The sequence below is a fragment of the Haliaeetus leucocephalus genome, unplaced genomic scaffold (assembly GCF_000737465.1).
Source record: "Haliaeetus leucocephalus isolate CR32 unplaced genomic scaffold, Haliaeetus_leucocephalus-4.0 Scaffold203, whole genome shotgun sequence".
NCBI lineage: Eukaryota > Metazoa > Chordata > Aves > Accipitriformes > Accipitridae > Haliaeetus > Haliaeetus leucocephalus.
The window spans coordinates 421,813-444,894 of NW_010972639.1; positions in this window are offsets into that span (position 1 = coordinate 421,813).

Below are 23,082 nucleotides of genomic sequence, written 5' to 3' on the forward strand. Positions count from 1 at the left end.
AGCTACTGTATTGGCTATTACATTGGCAGTTCTGCAAAAGTTGCCTACTTTTGTACATGCAACAGTGAGGAGACTGCACTTACAGAAAATTATTGCAAACACTTGCATCCAGAAGAGCATGCAAGCCCCTAAAACAAGTTGGAAATGCTCTGGGAGAGAGCCTGTATCAAGGCCCTTTTTCTCTCCAGCTGTCAAACAAGCCCCTGCAATTTGTATGAAGGTCTGCTTTTCTGTATTTCAGATACACTGAGGCAGTTTGTGTTAGAGGTTCCAGTAGTGCTGTTTTTCATTTCCAGCATGCCTGTGGAAATGAGATGCTAGCTTTTGTGTCAGGCTTCTCAGTGAGCTTTAATGATAGGCAAGATTTGAAGAAAACAATATGCTCCTTTAAAAATGCTGGTTTGCAGTTCCTTCTCTGTTTAGCACCTCAGTTTCTGTGTCTTTTTCTTACACTAAGCTGAAATTTCCCTCCTTTGAGATGAAGTGTATCTTGTTTCTGTTATATAGGATGGCTGCTACCTCCTTCTGTAGTCCTCTCACGACCCATAACTTCAAAGGAAGCCTAAAGATTTAAGAACCACCCCCCTTAACCAAAGAAGATTAAGGCACCTTAAAAACATGTCCCTTTTTCCATGCCATTTCCAAGCTCGATCGTCATCTCCCTTTAGACTTTGCTGCCTTGTTTCTTCTGAGTGAGCACCAGTATGCCACCTGGTGTAATGGACATACATGGACACAAACACTGACTCCTGACCTTTCGTCCCACTTATTCCGGTGAAGACGACTTCTGATTGCAGTCTCCTTTTCACTGTCATAGCCTTCTAAAGGCACATGCATAAAGCATTATAAGTTATGTTAACAACAACTGCTGAATAGATGATACTGTTCATAACTACTTTTTCTCTCTAAGGTATGCTGTAAAGATTTATAGTCAACTGTCCCGCACCCTAGAGTTACAGACTGACTTTCCTGCCAGGGAACAGCAAGAGTGGGGCTGCTCCACAACAGACAGCGAGATGGGAGCCACATGTGCCCACACAAAACAGCTGCAGTCTGACTGTACCTGGGCAAGGTGAGCAGGGCGAGCTAGTGTCATTTCTGGGCCAATGGATGCAGATTTTGGAGGCTGGATGCCTGGTAAGGCTGGTCAGGGCAACTGAGGCTTCAAGGCCCTTCCCTGTTCTAGACAGGTTTATGAGAACTCCTTCTGAAGCCCCATGTCCTCTGTGCAGCAAACTGACATCCCCCCCACCCCCTCCGCCGTGAGACATATAAAGCTCCCTCTCAATAATTGTTACCAGATCCCATGTATACAAGCATTTGCTCTTCTGTCCTCCATGAGAGGGATCCAGTGAATGCAAAGTAAAAAGGGAAAACTTTGCATCAGTTTCAAAAGTCCTAGGATATGACTTTTCCTTTAATACAAATACATAAATATGAATAAATAAAATAGTAAATAATCCATACCATCAGTGGTGAGTAGAAATCCACCAATATGAATCTGGTGTTTTGTATACAAACAGTTCATTTTACACATGTCAAAGCAATTATTAGGTCTCTTCTTCCTTCCTATGTTGATTCGTTCTGTTTTCTTACGACTGATATACACTCATTATACTTTTCTTTAGAAGGAACCAAAACATAGTAAAGTGCAAAGTTATTTGCATCCTTGTACAAACATATCCTTTCAGTGATATATTCTTTAAAAATGGACAATTTTTTTTATTCAAGGTTTAGGAAAAGCTTAATTATTTACTTCCTGCATAGTCCTCACACATATCTGACAAAACGTTTTACGACTGTAATATTAATGACAATGCTTAGTTTTCAACTCAGACAACAGCTTCTAAGTTTCAGGGAGTTATAGACCATCCCTATTTCTTTTACTTGCTTGTGTGTCTCAAATCCCTTTCCCATAGATCCCCTCCACATACCATTTATTCAGTAGTTACATCTTTGGGAAATAGTGCTTTTTTATTATGTTTAATTCAAGAGAACTAGTTGTCATGAGTAGTCTAATTTATTTCCCAGGTCACTGATAAAACACTCTTATTCTCACTCTTGCTCTTGCTCTCACTTATTTGTAAACAACTTGGAATGAAATTAATGTGAAAAACATTCCAATCATAAGCCAAGTATTGATGGAAAGTGTTTTTTTCCCCCAAAACATATTCATAGCTACATTGCTGTACTTAAGACCTACTGCCAAAGCCTCTTCTTTTTGAGCAATGTTTTAATTTGAGATTTTCTTTCTTCAAGTGTTGAAACTAGCCATTAGCATGTCTGTATGTATGGGTGATCTCATCTCATGCTAAACATTACTGAGTCAAAGAGATATAAAAAAAGAACTACATGATTAAGAGTAGAGTGCAATCAAAACAATTACTTATGCTAGAGACAAGCTCGTATCATGTGTTCAGCTATTTATGCTGTGAAATAAAATAGTGGTAGACCTGCAGAAGTGCTCAGCTTAACTTTTAAGATGAGTTCCTTGTCAATACTTTTTAAAGATATTTTCTAAACATCCTTCTTGGTTGAACTTTGTGTTTTCTGTACGAATTGTACAAATAGAGGGGATTATTTTGTGGGGTTTTTAAACTGTTTATGTTAAATAATGTTTAGCTTACCCTCCTGAAATTTCTTAAATAAAGCAAATGTTACGCTAGACTCTATGGCAGAAGCAATTACAGTCACAAACTTATACATTTTATTTCTAAATCACAGGAAGAACTGTAACAGAATGAACATTTTTGCACTTAAGTAGAATGTTTCTTTCATATAACTGCTCCAAAGAGATTTCAATGTCTTTAGCTCCAAAGAAGGAGTGATGTTTAAGGGTACCAAACTCCTCGCAGGATCACATCATCACATATATTATATTGTGTACATGGAATGCTAGCTAATAAGCAGTGTGATATGGCACTGTTTTGGATACTTTGAAAAAGTCCCGCGCTTCTGGATTTGGTAACTAACGATAAAGAAAAAACAACTACAGAATTTGTATGCAAGTAGGCAATGCAACCAGCTTAGACTCTGTTTTGCATCAGAAAACACTTACAATAAAGGGTATGCACACAAAAAAGCAAGTGTCTCAAAGCTCATTGAAGTCAAAGGGTTTAACAATGATGCTTAAGCTCTTTGCTTCATCAGGACCTAGGCGATAGCTAGCAATAATCCAGTTATTCTAAAAATTTAAAATACTGTGCTTTGGGATTTTTATAGGTATGCTATACAAAAAGCAGACAGAAGCTGTTCTGAACAGTTCCTCAATTCTCCTACAGTTGGGTAGTTTCTGATGGGAAACATGGAAGACAGGGCTTTCAGAGCATGTCAGAACAGGGCTCCTTCCCCAGCTTCATAACTGCCTGTCTGCCTGTGTAACCTTAGTCAAATAATAATTTTTTATATCTGCCAAATAAGAATCTTAATGCTTGCTTGTCTTTGTCAAGTATGCAGAAATGTAAAGATCTGTTTGCTCGGTACATTTCACTTACTTTGGGTCATAGTTATTCAACACTCCCAGTGAAATCAATACAAGATCCATCAAATGAACTTGCAGGTTATAGCCTTTCATTAGTATGAGTATATGCATGTAACTTGATGACAGTGGCTTTGAAAATAATACTTTATCACTCCAGAAGGAGACTTGCTGACTCTGTAATAGCTTTTACTTTCCTGTGAATTTACTGAATTCTTACATGACTACAGGGTGTTTGTTCTGTGACTAACTGAAGTTACTCACTGTTTTATGCAAGATTATAAACCTTGCTACTTATTATAGTTTATGCATTCATATTTTCTATCACAAGCTTAGTTATGGCTTGTCAGAAATTTAGTTTTCAAGCTCATGAATAATTTCACATATCTGGAAAGACCAAACTGGATCAACATAAGTATTCTACTTTAACAAATGTGAAATATTTCATTGGGACTTCAAATCCCTTTGAAACACTCTAAGAAGTTTCAAAAGCAAATAATTATTTTGAAATTATCAATAAAACTTACATTTAATATATGAAAATGGGACTTTGGATATATTTTTAACAATTTCCAATTTTTATTTTTACAAAACATCTTAGATCAAAACTCCTACTATTTGTTTAACAAAGAAGTTTCTGTCACAGCAGATTTCTCCAGGGGAAAAATGATTACATATTTTTTCTACCAACCCTGAGTTTGATTCTATACAGTGTCAGCAGCCTCAAAGTCCAGAGGGCCCAGTGGGCACTATGGATATATCATCTCATGGCAAGTGACGAAATTCAGCTGTCACATGAATGGGATCCGTTCAGTGATTTGATATCTCTTAATGTCCTTCTTCATATATCTCACTTTCTATGCCCTAAAATGATATAAAATCTACCTAAACATTCTTCATCATACTGTGATTAAATGGTTCATTAAATGAAATAAGTTACAGTTCTCAAAGAATATATAGACCTGGAGAAAAGACTTAAATCTGATCATGAGTGGCAGTTAGGAGAGACTGTACATCAGTCTCTAGGAGAGACTGTAGGAGAGACTCTGGAGTCTCTGTAGGAGAGGCTACATCACCTGGAATCTTTATAGCAGAAAGACTACATTTAAACTATTGTGAAAAAGGATTGCTGTCTGTGAAGGTACAAGCTATCTTTACAAATTGCAGAGTATGACTATGTTTCCATATTTTAGTATGTTTTATACTGTGCCACTAAACAATAGATTGTATAAGAATCAAAAGTCTTCCCTGCGCCCACTGGCAAAGACCTTGCTTTGCAAGAAGTAACACGACTCCTCTTTCCCCCCGTCTTGAGCTGCTGATGAACTGTGGTCAGGACCATACCTCTGCCCAGCTTGTGGGATTTAATTATCTGAGGAAGAAGAAGGAAAGTGCTTAGACTGCAACTCTGACCAACTCATAACATTCGTAAGGCTGTTGGTCAGCTCATTGGCATTCTGTACAGGGGTCAGACACAGTGTGGTTCTAGATTTAGTGAAATTTCTCCTTCTTTTTAAGAAATCTTATCTCCCCAAGGATTACTCCCACCATGCTGTCTGAGCAAGGTGGAACATTAATTGGTATTTCCATTTCCTGTTTAGTCAACTACAGACATGAGAGAAAGTATGGATCTTGTGCTTTCTCATGTAGTTTTGTAATCTTCACATCCTTAGGGAACTTGCCCACTTGACTGGAATCATCCCACCACAATTTGCCTAGGTTGTTTTTTTTAGTGTTACAAGCATTTACTAAATGTTCATGAATATGTTCCAGACAAAAATAAAAAGAAATAGCAAGAAAATTGAGACAACATATGAAGAAACTTCCCAGGCTAGTTTATTGCTTAGCAATAATTTTGCAGTCAGATCAATAACTAGGACTCCCAAAGAGAAATGCATAATTTGACATTTCTTCTTTTAAATGTAGTTGCTTAGTAACTTTGAACTCTAGTATTTCTGTTTATTTTTCAGTGCTCTCTCTAATGACTGTGACTGCCACATTCTTTCCAGTTTAACTGATACTGTGTCTCCCTCGTCCAAGGTTATTCATACCTTGCTAATTATATGATTAAACTTATCACTAAGGCTCCATTTTCTGATTTGGCTTTGAATTTTGTTGTTTTTCTATTTCTAAATGATATAACAAAGAAGGAAGAAGTTCTATTTATTGCTGGGAAACATACTATTGTACCTTTTGCTTCTGATAACTGTGTGAAGGTTAGCTGATTTGACATCACATTGTAAACTCAGTCATTTCAGTTAGAAACTTCCAGTTCTCAGAAGTTTCCATGAGATTTGTCCTGACGTTACTGCCATTTGGTAGTTTTGGTAAATACTTTTAAGAGATTTGAGCAACCAGAATAGCCTTGGACTTAAAATCTGCTACCAGCTGCTGCATCTTCTTTTCACTTTACACTGAAATTTGTTCCAGTTGCTTTATCTTCTCATGCTACAGTGAAACTTGAGTAAGTGACACCAGAATCAAACAAAGCCTACTGTCTCTCTCCCCCGCTGGTCTGAGATCTCTACAGAGCTCTTCTGTCATGCTTTCCTTTAAAATAAACTTTATAAGAAGGTCTGTTCAATTTTAATTTCACTTTGTGTAAGTGAGAACTTTTCCTTTTCCTCTAGTCACTTTGTTACTCATATTCTTAGAAAAGTAAAAAAACAGGTTAAAGAGTTGAAACCGATGCTGACAAATGTAGGTTCCTGCTGGAAAACTTCTGAAGTTAAACTTACACCAGCTGTATCTGAAAAGTTCTAATTCCCTTTTATCTGAATTTTTTACCACTGAATTATTTTGATACCAAGTATGTGAAGACAGATTACTATTGCTACTACAAAAAGCTAACAACTATGATGACATTGACAGAGAGGAATTTGGAATAGAGCTTGAAGAATCTCTGGGGCTTACTGTAGAATGAATTTGAATATCTGATGATTTATTATCTTCCTAAACAATGACAAATGCTAAGATCATATCCAGTATGTAACTTTTCTTTCCATACAGTTGAAAATCACTCCTTTTCCCAGTTCCTGAAAATAATGTAGAACAAAAAGGGGAAGACGGTGGGAAGGAAAGCATATGAAATGTGCCAAGTACACAATTCACAGTGATTATATATTCTAAAGAACTTCAGAAAAAATGTAGATTGAAAAGTAATGGCTGCAAGTGTTCTGATAGGTAAGTACAGTACACATGACCAAAGGCCAGATTTTTAGAAGGATTTAAACACCTAAACCAATGGAAGTAACACAATTTTTTGTCTGATCCCTGCCCTGAAACATCTGAATCGCCTGGAAAAATGGCCCACTAGGTTATCATACCAAGATTTGCGAGTTTTTTTTTATTGACTGGGACATGGGATTTCTAAAGTTTGTACTTCCCTGCTCATTTTAAAGCAACTTTATTTTATTCCTTACCTGAAGAAAAGTGAAGAAACCAGTTCTGATTCTGTGGCTGTTAAGAGCAGCCTTGTGCTGGTATCTGGGCACAAGAATGCTGTGAAGCTGGTGGAACTAGTTAGTGCTACATTTATGTGTCCTATGAACCCCCCAAATAAATGTGAAATTACAGTTTATGTTAGCCAGAACAGGACTGGACAATCCACAAGACTGTTAATACATTTGGTCTATTCACAGCTTTCACTCAGCTATAGCAGAAATGCAAATACACGGGGAGGCTAAAACTGGGAAATCCCCAAAACAACAAGGGAACATAATCCAGATTACTACTTCTTTTTGAACTCACAGGCTACTGGGGTAGTCACATGGAAATAAAGGACAATATCTTCAAGGATATTCTACAGAACTACAGTTACCTCTACAATTCAATTATGGTAAGCTTCAGTTTATCATTTAACCGGCTGGTTCACTAGTGCTTTATTTTTGCTAATACCAGCTGAAAAAACCTCTACAGTTGCACTTGAAATCAACTTCAGTGGGAAACTCTAGCTTAATAAAATCCACATTGCTTGTGCAATTTATCTGTTTACGTAAAGTATTCTTTCTAAAAAAGTATTTGAAGCAGGCCTTCATATAAAAATGTGAACATTTCCTCACACAGTATACAAGACAACAAACTTTCCATAAATAAAGGTCAATGATATAAACTCCCCACCTAGAAAGCTCCAGGCCCTGCCAGAAGGAGCTGGCTTTCTCCATGTTGCATATCTGTATCCTTCCCACTGTACGCACTGAACATTTATGGTAAACATACCAGTGCCCCTATGTGGCAAACATTTCCTTTTTACATATGTAGTAATGAACTCTTCTAGAAATTTTGTTCTTTGCCTGCCATTTCTCATCTGAACATTAAGTGCAAAAGCAGAAGGTTGGAGTAATACCATATTTCAGAATAATTTCAAACACAAAGCCAAATACATGTTTTATTTCAACTGTGCAATTCAATATTGGCTGAGGTCAAGAAAAAATGTCAATAAGCATTTTCTTTTGTTTTGAGATTTGTGATCAGTTTTGTTAAAAGGCAAGGAATCTTCAGGTGATATTTTACATTTAAAACGTACTCAATGGTCGTGTTGTTCAACACTGCTCAGTAAAGACTTGATTGTTTCAGCTTTTGCGTTATTCAGACAATCAATGAATTAAATAAGGAAAGCACCTTTTATGCAGCATAGTCTGGCAAGTCATCTTGTTATGCAGAAGCAGTAACTCATCTGACAGTTTTCAGGTCAAATCAACTTCCCAGGCCAAAGTTATGGGGGAACAAACAGGAAATCACAACTGCAACAGGTTGTAATCTTATGAATGGAAAAGCAGACAACTATCATAGAATAGAATTATTGAATAGCTTGGCTTAGAAGGGACCTTTAGAGATCATCTAAAGGCATGTGGGGCATGTGCCCCATCATGTGGGGCAACTTGTTCCAGTGTCTTACTATTCATTCTCATTGTAAAAAATTTCTTCCTTATATCCAGTCTAAATCTACCTCCATTCAGTTTAAAACCATTTCCCCTTGTCCTGTCGCTACAGACTGTGGTAAAAAGTCTTTCTCTATCTTTCTTATAAACCCCCTTTATATATAGAAAGGCCACAGCAAGGTCTCCCCAGAGCCTTCTCTTCTCCATGCTGAACAACCCCAACTCTGTCAGCCTTTCCTCATAGGAGAGGTGCTCCAGCCCTCTGATCATCTTCATGGCCCTCCTCTGGACCCAACAGCTCCATGTCTTTCCTGTGCTGAGGACTCCAGAGCTGAACGCAGTACCTCAGGTGGGGTCTCATGGGAGTGGAGTAGAGGGGCAGAATCACCTCCCTTGACCTGCTGGTCACACTTCTTGTTACGCAGCCCAGGATACAGTTTGCTTTGTGGGCTGCAAGTGCACATTGCCAGCACATGTTCAATTTTTCAGCTATCCTATCCTCAAGGTATCCACCAAGTATCCTCAAGTCTTCCTACATCTTGAGAATCTTTGACATCTCATATTTTTCTTTAATATGGATAACCCTCCCTATTAAGAGAAATCTGAATATGATCACTAACAAACAAGTACTAGTTAGAATGAAAAGGAGAGAAAATCTTTCAGTCACATAAAGAAAAGTGGTTTTGACTGCTAAAGCTTTTTAATAGCCTCTGAGACCTTTCCCCCCTTTTTAAGGCACATTAGAGAATTATTACTGTGTATATTCCTTCACAATATTGTAACTTGTGTTATTAGAGCATCTGGGAGTTCAAAGATATGAAATAAATTTGTGCAAACATGAGGAAAAATAGTTTAGGGTCCAAATTAAAGGGCAATATAAGGAATTCTCTTCCTGATGCTGTGGTGGATTTGGTATCTTGTTCTTCATATATATTTCATATATATAATATTTCATATTATAGAAACATTATTTGTTCCCTAATACTATCAGTCTGACTATTCTTCAGAGGAAGGTGGCAATATAAGGCAGGAATCATTTCCTTTGACATGTCAAGCAGTGAAAGCTGCAGACTGAGCACTATGAAAACTATTTCCACCCAATGTTTAAAACAAGCCCTTGTTCATGAGACCACATAGTCACTACTGCTGGGCTCCATATTTCTCAGTAGCTTGTGTTGTGTGCTGCCAAGAAACTTGAAAAACTAGCATCCACACTACTCAAGCACTTAAGCAGTCTGCTTCCACTGCTTTAGCCTTTTTTCATTTTGCACTGAAGCCACGTAAGTGTTTTTCTGCAGGTATTCATGCATGTGCTGGATTTGAAAGTAGTAACTTCCTACAGCATATTGTAGTAGAGAAATATAGCAGTAGGGGAAAAACCCTTGCATGTCTGCTGTTGATGTTAAAGCAATATGTGATGTTCCATTTAGATTGCTCTCGCGGTTTAACCCCAGCCAGCAGCTAAGCACCACGCGGCTGCTCACTTGCCCCCCCCCCAGTGGGATGGGGGAGAAAATTGGGAAAAGAAGTAAAACTTGCGGGTTGAGATAAGAACGGTTTAATAGAACAGAAAAGAAGAAATTAATAATGATAATGATAACACTAATAAAATAACAACAGTAATAATAAAAGGATTGGAATGTACAAATGATGTGCAGGGCAATTGCTCACCACCCGCTGATCGACACCCAGTTAGTCCCCAAGCGGCAATCCCCCCACTCCCACTCCCGCCAGTTCCTATACTAGATGGGATGTCCCATGGTATGGAATACACCGTTGGCCAGTTTGGGTCAGCTGCCCTGGCTGTGTCCTGTGCCAACTTCTTGTGCCCCTCCAGCTTTCTCGCTGGCTGGGCATCAGAAGCTGAAAAATCCTTGACTTTAGTCTAAACATTACTGAACAACAACTGAAAACATCAGTGTTATCAACATTCTTCGTATATTGAACTCAAAACATAGCACTGTACCAGCTACTAGGAAGACAGTTAACTCTATCCCAGCTGAAACCAGGACAATTGCTGACAGTGTTAAGCAAGTGTTCAGTCCTCCATCACAGCTTGCTCAATAAGGCAACTTAGGGTCCACACAGAGGTCATTTGCATTTCTTCTAGATTAATTTATGCCTAATCTCTGCAGTCTCTCCACCTGAAATTTATAATAAACACTTTCAAAATTTCATTACTATAGGCGGCTCTGAGGTAAATTGTTGATAGACACACTTCAACTCTTAAAAATAAAGCTAGCCTTAGAGCTCTAGTATTCCTGCTGGTTCCTTTTGATAAAATGACTTATTTCCGTAGTGCAAAATTTCTTGTTACTGAAGGCATTACTTTTTTTCTGCTGATCACATTGTGGACCCCTTAACTGTATGCTATTTGGATATATGGGTAACTCACAAAAGTGCACTAACTTTCTAATCATAAATGTAATTCTTAATAAATTTCATTTTGCTTACCTATAAAAGCAAAAAAATCCAATTCCTTAGAATGCCTCGGTCTGAATAGATCCATATACAATTTTCAGCAGGAAAGAGAAACAATGGAACATACATGAGGATTTTTGGCTTTTTTTAGTATTCTTCTTTATCTTCTATCTGTAATGGATAGTTGTGTGTTATGAATCAATGCACATATTTGAATAATTTTTTATATGTTACACATTTCATAATTGCATTTTATTGCAGTTACAGAAATGCATCGTAATGGAGACGAATAATTAAATAATTACAGTACATTAAAACAGTAGGCCTATAAACCACACAAATTAAAAAAGCCCAAGAAATTTCCAAACTCCAAGTTTTCTGATATCTTTAATATGCCCCTCACAGCATCTGACATTGTAGTACTGTGTGTTATGTACATTACTCCGCTAGTCAGAGATCCAATGCTGGAACTTTCAGATCAGCTGCAATGCCTGAGCATAGCAAAATGACCTTCAACAACCTCTGTGAGGCTCTAAACTGCCTTGTGCTCTCTGTGAACAATACAATGTCTCTCTTCTCAGTATCAACAGTCTTTATTCCTTCTAAACTAAGTATTACCCCTCAGCTCACCAGTGGTGAGCTTTGGATCTGGATGCATCATATTTTGGCTCAACTGTTGAATTTGTATCTTTGTAAAACTGTAAGTTCTGAAGGACTGGAATCATGCTTAGCTCTGTGACTGCACAGCACTTGACATTGTTGGATTGGTTAGTTAATTTAATAATAGCCAAAATAATCAAATTAATTGAAAATGTAAGTGAAGCTTCTAAAATTACCCAGTAAAAGATTTACCAATTTTAGCAATGACTTAATCCCTTAATTTTAGCAAGTATGCTCAGAAGACTGTCTGCAGAAGAATACCTTTTTCATAAGCCCTAAAAAAGATGTAATATCTTCCACAATTAATTATGAAAAATTGAACAGTTATTTGTATAGGTGATGTTTCTGTTAGACAAAACTACTGTTTTTATTTATGTGATTTGATTTGCTTTTCATCTTGACCAATGAAAACAGACAATTTCAATTTGGTTTCTAATTCTTATTCTTCAGCACAATGCTGAAAAATTATATTGTCTGCACTAAAGAAAATACCAGAAAATATTTTCATAAAAATATTTAGCTTACATATTTCTATTTATCTTCAATTTTAATAAGAAATATACTAAGGTGACTACAATTTTACCTGATGTTATTACAAAAAAAAAATCAGATATGGCTTACAAGAGAATTAAAATACAAAACTGAACTTTCAGAGACAAAATTCTGCTAGCAGTACTCCTAAAGCATCAAACTGCTAGAAAGTTACAATACAACTTTCTGATTCATGTACTACTCTCTCAAAGAAAAAAAAGTAGAGTTCTAATTTGTGAAAGCAGACTTTTAAAATTAAAAACTAAATAAAAACATTTATCATTACTACTATTGCCACAGTTAGGGCAGCATTTAAGGGTTTGGTAATATTGTCATATTGGATATATTAGATATGTTAAGATACATTAAATATCTTGGCCTCATTGAAGTTAAAGTATATTTAGAAATACATGGGTTTTTGTTAGCTCTTGCTCTCTCAAAAGACTGTGCTTCCAAGAGGCTTAAGGAGGCTACACACCGGCTTAAAGACTCTCCGTTGCCAGATCAGACTACAAATACAGAGACATATATAGCTATATCACTTTTCTAAAAAAGACCCAAAACATAATGTTGCAAACTGAGAGGCAAGAATGTATTTTACTCTTCTTATGACCAGGACCACGAGTTACAGTCCAAATCAGTTTAGGTTCTAAACATTCGGCAAGCACTCTGAAACTGAAATAAAATTAGACAGAACTCATGCTAAGAACTTTTCAGGAATTGTCCTCAGTGCCTCATTTAAACTTCCACTGAAACCACTGAAAATATTTCATCAAACAACTCACAGTGGTTCTGTGTTCATCTATAGTTCATTCAAACAATACTTTTTCAGGAAAGCTTGAAGATGCAAATGAAGGGGAATTTATTTCCTACAGTAAACACAATAAATTGGATGATTAGTTGCAACACACTTGATAACAACTTGAAAATAACACAGTAGTTGTGTCTCCTAGAAACTAACTTGCTGTCCATGATAGGACCTCAACAAGTTCTAAAATTGTAAGATCCCTGATTTTCTCTCATTCATCTGATTTCAAGTAAAGTTTCTCCTCTTAAAATAAAAAAGAGTAAACCTGGCACCATAAAGCCCCAAATTCTTCTGATTTTTAGACCCAATACTTCTTTTCCCCACACAATTATGCTCAGAACAAAGTACAGTAACAGTGATTCATGAAAGAGAAGAGTAATGAAAGAGAAGCAAGATGTGAAAGTAACCCAACCATTACAGAACAGGGACTGTATTTCCAAGGCTGTCACAATATGTGACTTCATGAAGGTGAGAGAGAAGTAGGAGCTGCCTGATGAAAAAATACAATGTCAGAAACCCACAGCATCACTATCTCCTGACCAGATAAATTATCTTCTTTCAGATCCTTTAATGTCTGAGTTCTCAGATACTGTTATTCTCGTTTTGGTTTTTCTCATCAATCCTTGTTAATTAAAAAAAGATAAGACAGTGTTCCAAAACAAGCTGTCAGACAGACTGTTACAGGAATGCATTGCCTAAATCCAGCTCCTCTGGTTGTCCAATGATTTACTTCAGTCAGAAAATAAAGAACCTCCAACCTTGCCAAATATAACAACTCCATTCTGCCTTCCAGAAAAGACTCCCGCTCTCTGAATTGCCCTGCCTGCACACTTCTCGGTTTGCTTCCTCAGTGGAAGCTGCAGGCTAAGTTCAGTTTAATGGGTCTATTACCATTACAAAGCTGTAGGATTTCCAGATTTTTTTAATAGATGTATTTTAATATTGATGTAGCTATTTTATCCCAAAAGAGTTTTAAAATTTTTCAAACAGTGCTACTGTAACACAGCTACTTTTGGAATCAGCATCAGTAATGCAGAGGAGGCAATATTATGGTGAGGGTTCAAAAGGAAATCTCCCTTTTCAGAAGAGTCCTCTGAAAACTGTGAAGTCCAGTCTGAGCAGGGAGATCCTCAATATTCAAGATTTTTGGGAGGCACTATACATAGTAAATGTTTGGAATTACATTGGGCTAAACCCTACCATTTTCTTTGAACAACATTGCTCTGAAGCTCAGATAAAGAACCAACAGAAAGTAGCAGAAACTGGCACCCTCTCTTTCCACAGCAAAAGGAAAGATGGTGAAACTGTATGCATCTCCTCTCTGGGGAGCACTGATTCCCATAATGGCCCTGAGCAGCTTCAGGCTTGAAGCGCAGCTTGCAGCAGTCGCTTTCCCTGCTCGAACATCATTAGCATACCGACCTGCAACATATCAGTACAGTACAATACAGTACAATATCTGCAAAGGTGTGTTAAGCTCATTTTGTGTTCCATGTAGCCCCTCAGCCCCATATGAGACATAAGCAGTAGTTTTGAAGTCTAACCTTTCAGGAATAAACAGTTAAATAAATTCTGCTAAAATAGGAATTGATGGTAGCAGGCTATGCAATTTAATCCAAACCAGGAATACCCTAAAATCATATGGGACCCCCTCTGACTTTTAAAACATGTATTCTTGCATTGTCCATAGTTAAGAAAAATCTACTCTGTGACTCCTACACAAAGACCTTTCCACCTGCACCAGCAGACATGTTATCGTGGAGAGATGATCCCTGTTTCAAATCCTTAGAGATTCTCTGCACTATGAGAAATTTACTTTCCTGTTATTTTTCATGTTGTGTAAATAAACGTAGTGGTTTTCCCTACTCAGCACACTAAATTGCATATCCTGTTTCCCAAGTCTGATTCTGAAAGGCTGGGGACTTCGAAGTATTTACTGCTGTCTGATAATTTGGTTACTGTGAACAAATAATTCTCAAGTTCTTTACCAAATTTCCTTCAATTAAAGAACCTCTAGGAGTACTATACCATAGCTTCCAGTATACTATTCAGCAAAAGTGCACAGAAAGGCATATACATTAGTTTTCTTTTCTCGTATCCATTTTTCACACAACTTTAGTCTCCCCATTCCAATACCATGCCCACTTGTCATCATTCTCCTCTTACACTCTCAACCTCTTGTCCCTTTCTAGCTTCACCCAATCCCAATCTGGGATGTGTTTTATAACCCTCAATCATCTACTCGCTACACAAATACCTCAATAACTTTTCCCTTTCTGCTGAGCTTGTGCTCCCTACTTCATCCTGTCTTGGTCTGCTCCTGCTCCCTGAGCAGAAAACATTAAGTAGTGAGACTGCTTATGTGTATGGAACAGACACTAAGAGGACCTGGTAAGGGAAACAGGGGCTATGGTGGCACAAAACTCACCAACAGTAGGTGCCTGTACAGAGGGGTTTAACCCATGACTTAAGGCCACATACTTGCCAATGCAACCTGCCACTATTTGAATGGATATACAAGTAACAGATTCTTCCACTCTGACACGGCTGAGGAAACAATTTAATGTTCCTTCAACATTCACCTCAGCTATCATTTTTATCCTTCTTTCCTTGCCTTTGACACAGCATCTTATACCAAGAAATGAATTTCTCATAAAACAAGAAATGAAAAAAAACCAAACAACACCCCACCCATAACACCCTCCAAGCCCCCAGATGTCCCCAGTGGTGTTAAATTCTCCCTTATTTTTTCTTCCCTGGCTGTCTTTGCCTATGTCTACAGGATCATGATTAGCATGGAGCAGGGAAAAATGGGCTAGCTTTGAACTAGTAATGTTAACCATTGTAAATTCACCTACAGTAACACAGAATTCAATGTCAACCAGAAAACTACCCCAAAAGCTGTGGAAATGTTTGGTTGATTAGATTGTGCTGCCATAGCTAAGCTGCTAGAGGCAATATCTCAGATGTGGAGGGCTTTGCACTCTATCTATCAGGAACAGAAAGTGTAATGAAGAGAAGGTGTGAGTTTTGATGTTACCAGATTGTACAACTTGGTGTATAGATAGAGCTGTACAAATGCCAGTAAACATAGTTTCCAGTGTAGATAAGAACAAAGTAATTTGCAGGCTACAATAGCTCTCACCCAGAAGGAATACTTATGCAAATTAGGTGGATAAATGAATAAGATAAATCTTCACTCGAAAAAAATTTATGGTCCAAATAGTACAAAAAAAAGTGTGTACGGTTATTCCACATGTGTACATGAATACATAATTAATTTACAAATATAATTGTAATGATTATATATGCAGGTGAAACCACTGTATGGGAAAATTATGCAATAACTTGCTACAGGCATGCATAAGTAAACACATCACAGTATTACTAATTTGTCCATGTAATATATACATGAAATGCAAATGCAGTCCTGAAAACCTGTTTGAACTAGATGGTAGCAGACTGTTTAACTAGTCCACTCAAGAGCTACCTTTTATTTTTGTGCTTTATTTTCAGAAAATTAGGAGTAATTTCCTTAGCAGCAGATTGCCTATCTGATATGTACATCTTGTATTCTAAAATGGAAATAACAAAGAAGCCATACAGGTAGGCAGACAACTTTGGCCCAGTGGTGCAGAAGGATACAAGGAGTTCCTGGAAGCTCTTGCATCCAGCAACGTACTGCAACACAGCATGCTTCTAGGTTGTTTCTGATACACGACTGACTAGAACTATGGAAAGTAGTCATAGTAGCAGAGTATATTGACCTTATACCTTGCTCTGACTACTGAACTTGTATAAGCGACTGCATGCACACAGCAAGGTACTAAGAATCAAGGACCTGGTTTTCGCTTAGAGTAGATGCTTGCTAGATTTCTTTTACTCCAATGTAAGTAAGAAGATAATCAGTCTCAGAACATCTCAAGTGTACATCTGGAGTTAGCCACTCAGTGCTTTGCTAAGAAGAGTCTCACATAAGATATTATACTGTTGGAAAATCAAATATACTATGTAAAATACCAGTCTTCTTAAACTGTGTGCTGCTTCTTTTAACCAAAGCTTAAAAATTCTGTTCCTACTGTATCTCTAAAAGTGCAGTGGAACATGTTATTGCTCATGTTCCATGGAAAACAGCACATTATTTTTTGCAGGTCTGAAAACTGGCTCATGTTTAGCTTCTTATTTCAGTATGTTTTTGTCTCAGCCAAGTTACAACTTCAGTCAGGAACAAATGCAGATTTCCCAGGGGCTATAGTTGTACCATCCTATCTATGAAGTCATGTGAAATGCTATGACTTGGATAGCTAACACTGAAATGTTATTCTGGCAATAGTAAAAATACACCTCACTCAAAACCTTAATTTAGTTGTAACACAGTTATAAGAAAAATATGGAAACATAATTTTTCAGAAGGTTCTTATTTGCCACCTGGTCAGTTGCCAGTAGCTATTTAGAACAGATTTTGCTGTTCTAAACATGCTCAGTTTCAAAGGGATTACTTGCAGAATAAACAACTACCCCATGGGAAAACTGATGGCACAATCTGGCCCCTAGGGATGTTTTTAACTTGCATCTGAGGTATGTAAGCTACACCTGGAGGTCTGAATTCATGGTTTCAAACTCTAATTGCTTCATAGGCTTCATAGTGCTTTTAATTAAAATCTTACAAGCTCAATTATTTATGTGCTTGACCAACCCACCCAATTTGTCTAACCCAGCTACCTGTTTTAGAGAAATGTGTGATCCACAATGCAGGTTAGAATAACCTTAAAGACTATTGTAATTGATGGCCTCCTTAGAATCACATTTGTTTTTTCACAACCCCAAGCCCTAAACAGGCTGAGCAGCAGCACTGCCTGGCTCTCCCCAGTCCACCTCATACCCATCTTGCTCTGTCTCCACCTGAGAGGAATTCTCTCTGCACTATTTATTTTGGGAATCCAGCCCTATATTTAAGGTGGGATCCTGCCATTTAACATTACAAAAAGGTCACTAAAATCTAATTCATTCAAGTCTGAAATTTTGCCAAGGGCTTTCTTCTGCCCCCAAAATACAGAACCAGCTTCCTAACAGAGGATAAAGACAAAAGGCAATGGTATTCCTGAAGTCCATCTGGGAGCGTATGGAAAAGTTTGAAAAAGCTATATACTGTTCTTATACAGTTCTGCCTAGGTATTAGAGATTTCCTCTATTTTTCTTTCCTTATTGTACATTACTAAGGATATTTACATAAAGACAGAGTCTTTGTTTAAGTATTCATTTTTCTTTTTCTACTTATTACAAATCTGAAATTCTAATCCTCTGTTTGTGACATCACAGCAGGACTATTATGGAAATTATTACACTGCCAAAACTCAGAGGACTATGACACCAGGTAGAGAATAAACAGGAGAGGCAGATGAACTGTTGAGAAACAAGGATCCCTTTTTATCCAAATATTTTCATTAATAAAGAACAAGGGAAGGGAAGGAAAGTACATGATATGTTTCTGTGGCCCAGCGGTTCTTTTAACCAAGCATTCAGGAGGATGAAGTGTGAAAGGCCCCTATCACTCGTAAGAGAAAGGCTTTAGTTTTGTGTTTTGGGTTTTGTTTTGTTTTTTTTTTTTTTTTTTTTTTAATCTAGACCTTTGGCTCCTATGATTTATTTACATACCTTGATATTTTATTCTTTGAAGTTCACAGGCTCCAGTGTCAGGAACGGTCACAGACAGTCATTTGCTGTACTGGGTTGCTAACTGACGTTCAGAAACCTCTGTCAAGGACACACTATTGTCAGTTACATTCCGAAACCCTGAGTTCTCAAAAAATAAAGATATTACAAAAAATTGAAATCTTTATACTTCTTTTCTGACTTCTCTTCTTTTACAATAATGTGTCATGTTTCAAACTTCTCTTTCATAACTGTGAACATACATCAGATGAAAGTTTACATTTTCATTTGGTATTTAACTCCAGAGAATGGGGACTTTAGTAAAAACACTGAATGTAAAGTGTTAATAGGCAGGTTTTAACCCCTCAGTAGCAACTGCCTGCTGGTGTATGAAAATGGCTATACCAGACTTCCACTGTATATTCATTTTGTTGATAGAAAGGTCACTGAAAAGGAAAACTGGCTTGGCTAACAGCCATCAAGAGTGTTTTGAAACCAGGATATATAATGATAAAAAAGTAAAAACATTATTTAAGCTACATAAAGGACTGACTGGAAATGGAAGCAAGTTCCAAAACCAAATCTAATGTATTCTTTTCCTGACCCCAAGTCCAGGAGACAAGTGGTAAAAAGGAGGAAACAGAGAAAAGAAGAACATGGACATTTTTTTCTAACAAAGTAAGGAAAAGGAAGTGGTATATAATAGGCAGATTCTAAGGTAAATAGCACAAGAGATTGTAAAAAAGCTAAGATTTTGGCTAACACTATCCAAGGTACGTTAAAGCAAGGAAAGATGGTAATAAGGGTACATGCCCAAATTGTAGGATCTATGGCCAGACACCAAATATTATTAATCATACAGCGGAGGTAGTTGGAGAGGAGTATATGGCATATTTCACAGTGAAGGACAGCAGCTGCCTTGCAAGAGATATCTTCACAAGAAGAGATCATTATCACTGTGGTCCAGACAGAGCTGTAAAAGAATGTGATGCTTTACTCACTATTGCTCATGAAACATAGGTTAGAAGATCAGATTAAATTGTTGCACACAGAACAAGAGGTAGTATTTTACCAGGAACTTTTGTCACCCATTTCATGGGAGAAAACTTTGCAGTTGAAAATACAAAGAAAAAAAAGAATGACAAATGCACTCGGATAAAACGGGCACTTGAAAAATATAAGCCTTACTCTATTTGTCATGCATTAGTACTTCCCAATGGAATCACTACTCTGTACGTTGGAAATTGACTATATCAGGTCCATCAGAAAGCAACAGAGATGAATCTCTCTAAAATGCTGAAGAAGGCAATAATGTTCTAAACATGAATGCCTAGATGTAATCTGGATCTGTGCTGCTAACTTAGCTACCCCCACTTTTTTCACTCCAACTTCTCAGGTGTGTGTTGGGGGAAATACAACTGTAATATTTGCTTGAGTCAGTTGATGTGAATTACAAATCCAGCTGATGGTGAAAGCAGAGCATAGCAAAACTAATCAAGAATGAGAAATCTCAAGCGACTAGATCTCACACGCAAGAACTGCTTTTTCATTTGCATGCTTATAGAATAATGCAGGCTGCATCATGCCTGAGTGCCATGTGGCCAGTCCATCTATAGCTGACTGAATGGCTGTACTAACATATGTTAGAGGAAAGGAAACATTGTACCATAGTTTCCTTTACTCAGCCATAGAATAGCCAAACAATTCATCTCCAGCTCAGAACCGAAATAAGCCCTAGCCCTTGTGAAGATCCCTGAAGCAGAAAATTCAAGGAACATAAGGCAGAGTTCTTGGATCTTCCTCATATGCATTTATGAGGTATGAGAAAGGCAGAAACCATACATGAGTGTTCAGACCAGGCACATCTGCGTACACAGATTAGAGATCTAATACAACTTTGATGTCATGATTAAGTCCTAGTCACAGAAACATAGGATATGACTTGGTAGCATTCACTACTGCATTCTGCTGTGAAAAGTCTCTGAAAAAATAGGCTTGGAGTTTCTATCTATATTATTTCTCTTTAACCTATCTCACATAGGCTTGGTTTATGAATAAAAAGTTTGTTAGTTGCCTCTCCAGGACCCTTCATCTGCTCATGCTTTACTTTGTTTGAGAGAGGACAGGTAAACAGCTCTCTTCTCAAATAGTCTAAGTATTGGAAAAGTGATTGGCATGTTCTCTCAAATAAGTGGGACTAATATTTACACTGATGGTTGTAGAAGGCAACTAATAGGAATTATCACACTGTTCTGGAGGTGATGGACCAAAATTAAGAGACTTTCACTCATTCTCCCCAAACTGCCCTGGTTTAGCAGTGTTGCTGGAAATAAAATGTGATAATATTATCTCTGAGCTGATTTGGCGGCAGTGGGGCAGGGTGTGCCTCTCTCCTTCCATGTTTCTCCTTAGTGAAAATCTCCAGTTTGGGGTGGAAAACTCCAAAGCAATATTTTTCAATTTGGAAGCCTTACGGTGTTCTACATAGTATTTGTAGTTCAGAGATTGAATATGCCTACTTTTTTACTACAGACATCTTGGGTTTCATCTACAAATTTTCACAGCAGTCTTCCTTCTTGGGGAAAGATTCTGGTGGTCTCAAGGCCACCAGGTATCATGAACAGTGAAGTCAGGTTGGGAAGCCTGACTTATAGAAAAGTCGACATGGTTACCCAAGCTACTATTCAGGCACTAGCCAAGCATTTCACTACATGAACTTTTTCAGTTTGATACTGGGATGTTTTCATAGGCAGCAGAAATTAAAAAAACAGAAATCCCGAATCATTTTCCACTGAGCAACCATAGAAAATTCATAGAAGATTTTCATCCAGTCATAATAAAAAGAATATTAGTGATAAAAAGTAAGCATACAATAAATGTAAATATCAGTCCAATTAAATGAGAATGTTCACTTTTCAAAGTAGCATTAGAGATGAAGTTAAAATGCTGAAGACAAGGGTGTTATTCTAGGTTTTTGGCAAGGAAAATCTTATAGTGTTATTTTTACTGGAAATATAGCACATAAAGTTCAGTCTCAGCAAGGGGTTAGGAGGAGAGAGGGGAAGGTAAGATATTTCCTCAAATGCATGCTCTGTCTTAACATCATGAATGGTTAAAAGGTTTTTCATGCATGTCCATACATTCATGCATGGATAAAGCCATAAAATCCATAATTTCTGATATGCGCTCAGATTTGGGGAAAGAAGATCATAATTAGACAATTATCAAATAATATAATGTTTAATAGGGTGGAATATCATCTTATTAAGTGATTTTAGCCTTCAAAGGATTTCCCTTCCTTCAGATGAAAACCCTTGATTATACCATAATATACTGATCACTAGTAGTCTTCTGCATATATTCATGTATTTTTTAAATAAAAATCTAGTAGCATTCTCTCTAGGAGCTCAGATATTTTCTCCTTTCTTCAGAACCAAGGAATATTTTATATCAATGGGATGTTGACTTAGTCTTCCCACTAGTTCAAAAACAAAACAAACAAAACCCCCTTGAATTCTAGCATATATTTACACTAAGAGTATTTAGTCATGAATTAGTCTCACATTGCACAAACATGACATGAAGAAGCAATATAGACAATCCATGCTGCAAAGCTCACAGTGGAAGATTGTAACTAGATCACACATTTGTTTAAATAAGGCTGTACTGGCCAGGGAAGAAGACAACAATAAAGAGACCCAAGCGGGTTTTTTTTGTATTTATAGCACATGGAAGTACTCTCTATTCAATTTACTGCACCAGCTGTGAAGAAAGAAGAAAACAACATATTACAGGAGGAAAAAGTACTGTGTAGTAAACAGACTAGCTGTTAACAGAGATTATCTTGATCAGAATCATCTGTAACTTCTGTTAATAAACCCCTGTAAACTATTGCCTAATGCCAGATTATTTTGAAGCTAAATGAAAGATTGTTCACAGCTGCATATACTTCATCACATAAACACAGATTAAAGCAGATTTGAAAGCATCACTATGAATAATGCATTATTTTTAAAGAACAAAGTGAATAAGGTAGTCAGCCTGTATAAACCTGGAATAGGAAAATTTTCAACCCGTTGTGTCATTCTTCACAATAAATGAAGGACAGCGGTTTCTTGGGATGAGGTTCCTGGGGAGAGGTTGTGTTCATGAACGGGTTGAATTCCTAAAAGGCTGCCAATGAGACACAAGGAGGGGAGAGCACTTAAAATTTTTGTGGAAGTTTCTTAGGTGGCATGGTGACTGCATTGTCATGCAGACTGCATCTTCACGCATGTCAGTCTTAGTCAAGGATATGCAAAAAGGGGAAATGGTGCTATACTAAGGGCAAATTTGAAGTAATGACAAAGAAACTAATTTTCACAACTTTGCACAAACTATTCCAGAAAGTCCTTCCATTCCATTCATAAACCTTTTTACTATATACGAACTTCTGAAATAAACACCCTCCAAAAATCAGTCTGCCAGTTTGAATTGGTGGTCCTGTATTTGCTGCATTTAGTGATTCAATAACACCTTGAAAATTAGAACTATGGATGCTCTAAGCATTGTATCTTGCTCTTAATGTTCACATTTAATAAATATGTATTATCCATGCAACTCAGAAATTCTTCAGCCTTCACTCGGGGAAAAGATCCTTTTGTACTTAGAAC